This window comes from Schistosoma mansoni, chromosome W (genome assembly GCF_000237925.1).
Source record: "Schistosoma mansoni strain Puerto Rico chromosome W, complete genome".
Lineage (NCBI taxonomy): Eukaryota > Metazoa > Platyhelminthes > Trematoda > Strigeidida > Schistosomatidae > Schistosoma > Schistosoma mansoni.
The window spans coordinates 29,367,112-29,374,139 of record NC_031502.1 but is presented as its reverse complement, the minus strand read 5'-3'; positions in this window follow the sequence as shown (position 1 = coordinate 29,374,139).

Here is a 7,028-nt window from a genome sequence, read left to right as displayed (position 1 = left end):
TTTTCGTCCCAGTGATATCATAAAATCAACGTTATTAAAAGTTAAGGGTAGGTTTCCAAGAGAGGAACAACAGAATGTTGTCTGTGAGATCAATTTTTTTTATTCCAATGCAGCTTATGTGGGAGAAACATCTAGACAGTTAAGTATGGGGTTGAAGGAACACAAACAATGTTTGAAACATTTCCCCGAATCCTCGGTTGATCTGAAGAAACTTGAGAATAGGTTCAGGATAGCGTAACATGTGTTAGAAACAGGATACAAGATCAACTTCGAAAAGACCAAAATACTTCAGAAAGGGTTTGGCACACATAAAGAAAGATTGACAGCAGTAGCGTTGCATGTATGGGCTAATAACAGTTTGAACAGAAAAGATGATATTCAACTAGCCACCCCTTGGCAAATGATCTTTAACAAGTAATTGGACCATATCTCTATCCAACCTGTTCATTTCATATACATTGTTATTCTGAGAGGAATTAATTTGAATATTTTATCATCACAATTATGTATTTGATGGTTCTCGTTTTACATACATATCAACGTTTCAAAGACATTTTCAATTTGTACTTCATTTTTACTCCTAATAAAAAACTAACCAACACTTATTATCAGATATTAAGATGGTTGTGTGATATCGTGCGCTGATTGAAGTTAGACATTAACACTGTTGGACCCCGGTCTAGTTTTCTAGAAGTTAAGCGTTTGCGCATGAGGGCGTAGGTCATGAGCTCGACTCCCACGTGCGGATTCGTGAATGCGCACTATTCATGAATCCTATATTAGGGTGAAAAGGCCGTCTAGTGCTTCAGGATCTTTAATGATGGTTTAACACTGATTGGTTCATAATCTCAATAAAAACCCAACAATCACCACAACCAAATACTGATATCAATAACTTAAACTTACAAATATACACACAATCACTCATTTGTTTTCACATTATTAACTCTTCACATGATTCACATATAACTGACTCAAGTTATCCCACTTACTACAGTCAACATCTGAATATGATTGGATAAGCACAGCATAGATTTGATACGATTGTTAAACACTATATATTCTTTGATGATTTCTAGTTTGTTTAGTACCCTGAAGAAGTCCAGACAAGATTGCTGAACGAACCGTTGGAATAATTTGAATTTCTATCTCCCAGATTATTTCAAATATAATTTCCATAAATAATGTCTTCTCTATACTCGGTGCCCAAATTCTATCAAAATATTCGTTCAAATATTGACGAATATTCGTATAAATGTGTGCATTTTTGTCAATTTGTGACAACATAATCAAATCATATCTGTATTGAATACTTAATTGAATAAAATTTGTAAGAGTAACAACTAACTTAAATCGTGATGTAAATTTAATTTTAATTTTACTTTTAATGATAATTTGAATCAACTTACCATTAATTTGTGTATCTTGTCCGCCGTTTGTATGCAGTGAATTAAAGTGATACTGCATTTTCCTGTTGAAAAGAAAAAGCACCAACATATTTTTCATTTTGTAGTATGTTTCGTTAATTAATTATTTATCAATTAGATAAAAGTTAAAAGTCATCAAAATTCAGACGACATCTAAGTTGTGTCACAACTAACTAAGTTGGCTGAACTCAACACTTGGGTCACCAATTTTCCAACTGTGTGAATACTCCACTTCCTTGTTTTGTGGTTCTTTCAAGTGATTATTTAGAAATGTTAACTTTGTATGCACATGCATGCTATTGTCAACAAAAAATTATCAATTGTTATGATGTGGAATACTGCAGTTGTAATATTTTCCTCTTCGTCTGTTCTTTAGAATAACTTGAGACGAATACACAGAAATTCAAGAATTTTAAATTATGATGGATGGAAAAGGTAGTTGTAGTGGATAAACCAGTTAGAAATTTCAAAACTGAAGATGAGTAACAGATACTGGCTGTCGAAAAACTTATGAAGTATATTTTTGAAGAACTAAACTTTGGATGAATTTTAGAAAGAAAGCTATAGCATTATTTCACAATCGTTTCTGAGAATTCTTTACTGTAACAAGGTTTTGTAGCGTTGAACTGACATGTCATTATTACAATTCATTCTCGATTTTTTTCAATTTTTTTATCTTAATTAACAGAAATCATTAGAACGTAGATCATTCAATGAACAGTTTGATCTTATCGTTCAGTCAGTTTCGATTTCTCCCTCAGATATAAGACCTCATACATAAAAATATCAGCCAATTGGTGCTATATGTATGGAATCTAACTACTGAGGGTTCTTACAAGTTGTAAGTAACAAAGGAATTTTAAAAAATTCTACACTGCTCAATTTTTAATATTTAACAGTTATTTTCCATACATACTCCCCAAATCATTCTCAACTGATTATCTGAAGATAAATCTTTAGAAAGCATATTCAGACCTAATTTTAAGTTGAGCGAGTTTTCTAATGGAAGCTTCTTTAATAACAATAGTGAGAAGTGATAGGTTTAAAAATATACATGAACAAATGTTCACTCCAAATATTTATCCCTCTTAGGTTACTGTCATAATGAATTCTGCAAAATACATTCACGTAAAATTAAAGAAGCATAAAAAAATACTGGAATAAGGGACAGAATCAATTTGCGTCCATGTATCCACGATTCTTTTCAATTATCTGAATAGTGAGATATTGGTTTCCATTAATTCGATCCACAAAAAGCTTGATCAAAATGGCGCCCACTCATATCCCCACCGATGATCTTGATAGTGTTGAACGTTTCCTCAATCAAATTAGGTTACATCTTTTCACTGATGTTAAATGACTGGAAGGACTCAACAGAAAACCTTAGGTGCAGGTTTGGTGATAGTTGACAGTTGTCAGCAAGGGCGACGTAGCCACAATTGTATAAGAACTAATGCTTTCTATGGGATTCGAACCCATGTTGCTTAGGTCCACAGTCACGGACGTCACCTCTGAGATATTCGAGCCTGGACTATCCTGTAGGACTGAGATATCCACAGTGATTGATTAATCAGCAATATTCGATATAATTTTTGTTATATCCTAGTGAAGACGTAAGTACTTCCAGGACCTATTAATGGACTATTATTCTATGTATATTCTTATTGTTTAACTATTGAGTAACTAGATTGTGTATATCTATATTCATCTTTCTATAAGCTTCATTTTGACCTATGGATTATTATTACACGATTTACTGTCCCTAAATTATATTCAGTTTATTGATTAATGTCTCCCACGTTCACAGCCACATTTGGCTTGATCTTGTACAAATATTATTTTCTATTTTATGGTGTATGCGGTCTGTCTGTCTAGTATATAAACCGAGTCTGTCTGAAACAAATGATTTGCATAGCGGGAGCTGCAATTGGTGTTTTTGGATTCAATTGGAAGGGCTAGGCGGGAAGGGGACCAATAAGGATACTAGACTGCTCATACCAGTTGAATGTCATTGATTTGGCACAGTGTTAAGATTAGACAAGTCGTATTCCGATTGGTGAATAATTCACGTGATAAAAAGCCGGGCATAAAATAACGAATTGGCATACGGCCTATATTTTTTATAAAGTCATAACAATTGTCACTCAGTCCTTAGTTCTAGTTTACTCAGACCGACTAAGTAATCATACTACAAATTCTGTGATATTTTAGTCCATAGTTTGACCATTATAGTAAACTTCGGGAAGATATTATATGCTATTTCTGAATTTAATTTGATTATTTTCTATTCTTCATTAAGTTAATTTCTATAGAATGAAACTTGATGTTTAGTGTTAATATAGACAAGTAGAAACAAAAAAGCGATTACAAATTGGTTAGTTCGACAAGTAATGAAAAGTAAAGTACAGCATTTATTGTGAACCAAGCAACTTGAAAATCTGTTCTTAATGCGTTGTTCTTTTCTCGACTTACCATTCTCGCATCATTTTACTTGGTATTAGACCAGCTCTACTTAAACTTGGTTGCGTTAAATTATTACCCAGTACAAATGGAACAATCCCACTAAGTGGAAATTCAACCTATTCGAAAAAGATAATAATAAATGTGTTATTCTTTAGTACGGGTTTCCAGTTAATCACATTTTGGATAACCACCTTATATAGTAATTACTCCAATTTAACTATATTCAAATAGACTTTTATCAAATTATTGTCAAATTTGTTGTTAGCTATCATATCTATGACCCACTTCACTAGTATACAGTCTTCAGTGATGAATAAACTCTAAAATTAATGTTTAGAAAACAGAATAAATGCAAACGGGCTACTGCCATCAATCCTTTAGTCATGTCATCCACGGTCGATAACCATAAATTATGATTATCATCCAAGACCTAAATCTGAGTTGTGCAATCCCCCCATACTCCTTAACTCAATAGTAAATGAACTTAAAAATTAGTAAACAAGATATAATCCCAACCATTTTTTATTATATTGGTTTTAATCGAAGCACAATGGATTGAGGAAACATGGAAAAAAAATTGATAGTTGTTATAAAAAAAGCGAATCTCAGTTATCAATCGGGTTTGGAAGCTTATTTGGTAGCAGAAATAACCATTAATATAAGGAAACTGGAATCTGTTAGAACTACTATTATAAAACTATTGACTAACTGTTGTAGATAAAAAAGAACCAAACTACTTGATGATCATTGTTATCAGTAAATAGTTATAGGAATTGTTAAACATAACTAACATCACTAACCGACAGAAGTAAGATAACCATTCAAGACTAGGAAGCACTGCATGACAGTTTCTTTTCAGTATGGGACTCATCACCCGACCTTAGCTGCTACCTTGACGTGGTGGTCGGTCTTGCCTATCGTGATGACTCAACCGAGCTATATTGGCTGGAACATATGTTCCTGTGGGTTCTACCATGCCAGGCAGGTCGATTGGAGAACGGTAAGACTAAAAGCAACAACTCAAGGTCTGAGGGCAAAGTCGTGCTGCTGACTGTAGAGTAGTGTGACAACAGTAAGGTATTTCCCTCGGACAACCAGCATCTGCAGCGATGCTGCCTTCCCACAAGGAAGGAAGGGGTTAGAAAAGGTCGACCCTAAAAACGTCACGCCTCACCTTACCTCACAGATTTCCATCTCCGGTGGATTTGTGCGGCGCATATGTATCTGGTGCTTCCTTGTACCAATATTTATGTGTTTAAATAAATAAATAAAAGGCGCTTTGAAGAACGGAGCTAACACGTCGAAAATCCCCCACAAAAAGGCCGTGCGTGACCGGTCTCAAGCAGTTGTCCCCTGGGCTTTGCGATCACACTCCCAGGTGGTCAAGACCAACATTAATCCAACTTCCTTTTCAGGTTCTTCAAGAAATACCCTTCCATGGTGTGGGCAACCGGGAAGTGATTTCAGCCCCCATACCTGCAACAGCACACGAGACCAAGTTGGTCACATTCAAATCCTTTCTACACCTCCTAATAACTCTCTTATCTCCCCGACTAACCCTTCTCACGTCCCTTAATCACTTCTCACCACTAGGGTAAACGATTCAAGTACACGGAACGTTATTCCTGGTCTCCTGAAACCACGCTCTAAACTACATGGAGGAGCTTTTAACGTCCGAACATTGTGCCAAATAGGATTGAGTCCTAGAGCAGAACTAGCTCTTTTGGACTGGATCCCAGTAGACAGTTGTCTGTGCGCTGTCCGACTAAACGGAACAGTAAGGACTTGGAAAAATAGGGACAATCGTCGTTGCCTCTTCGTCGTCTCTGCCTACTCTCCCACTGACTGCAGTTCAGACGGTGTAAAATATGGGTTTTACAGAAGGCTTCCTGACTATCTCGGTAAAAGATGGACATACTATTCACTCGCAATCTAGGAGATTGGATCGATGGGCAGAACACTTTAGGGATCAGCTCAACTGGCATTCAGCTACACTTCGGTTTCCCTCGATCCTCAGTCGACCTGAATGGCAAGTTAATGTAAGTCCTTCAACTCTTTACGAGGTTGAAAAAGCTATAGGAAATCTGAAGTGTGGGAGAGCATTTGACTCCGTTGATCGTGAGGTTCTATGGCAGTGTTTGTCACTTAAAAGAGTACCAAAGAAGTACGTTAACCTTATAAAGGCTCTCCACTAGAACATAACTGGTCAAGCTAGAGCTTATGGCGAACTGTCATCAGAATTGTTTACTTCAAATGATGTTCATCAGGGCTGTCCACTCTCTCCATTCTTGTTTAAATTTGTCGTTGACATGCTTTTAGAAATAACACTTTCATCATCCAAATTTAGAGGAGTTGAACTTCTCCCAGGAGATTCACTTGTTGACTTAGAATATGCCGATGACATAGTTCTATTTAGTGAAGACACTGATAAAATCCAGAGTCTTCTGACCACTATAAGCAACAATGAAGGTATGTTCGGGATGCGATTCCATCCCTCGAAATGCAAAATGTTACTTCAGGATTGGGTTGCATCGACACCTGAACTAATGATAGGGAGTGAAGATGTTGAGCGTGTTGACCGCTTCACTTATCTTGGGAGTCTCATCAGCCCTTGTGGTCTGGTGTGTGACGAAATCTCAGCACAGAAACAGAAGTCTCGTCTAGCTTTTGCCAACTTGCGTCATTTATGGCATAGGCGAGATATCCGTCTAGCAACCAAATGACGGGTTCACTGACCAGCAGTTCTTTCAGTTCTGCTTTATAGCAGTGAAACATGGCCGGTAAGAGTAGAGGATATTCGTAGGCTGCTAGTATTCGATCATAGGTGTCTTCGAAGCATTGCTCGTACATCCTGGGACCACCGAATAAGTAATTCAGTTGTTAGGAAACAGGTACTAGGTAAGGATGGCAAATCAATTGATGAAGTAGTAAAACTCCATCAGTTGAGATGGCTGGGACACGTGTTACGTATGCCCAACCACCGACTGCCCCGACGTTCAATGTTTTATTGTGTAGGAGTAGGTTGGAAGAAAGCTAGGGGCGACCAGATCAAAACGTAGCACAAATCAATGAAGTCACTGACAAGTGGACTGAGCCATGTTGGTAGGTGTTGACTACCTGGTTGGGATCCGCGAGATG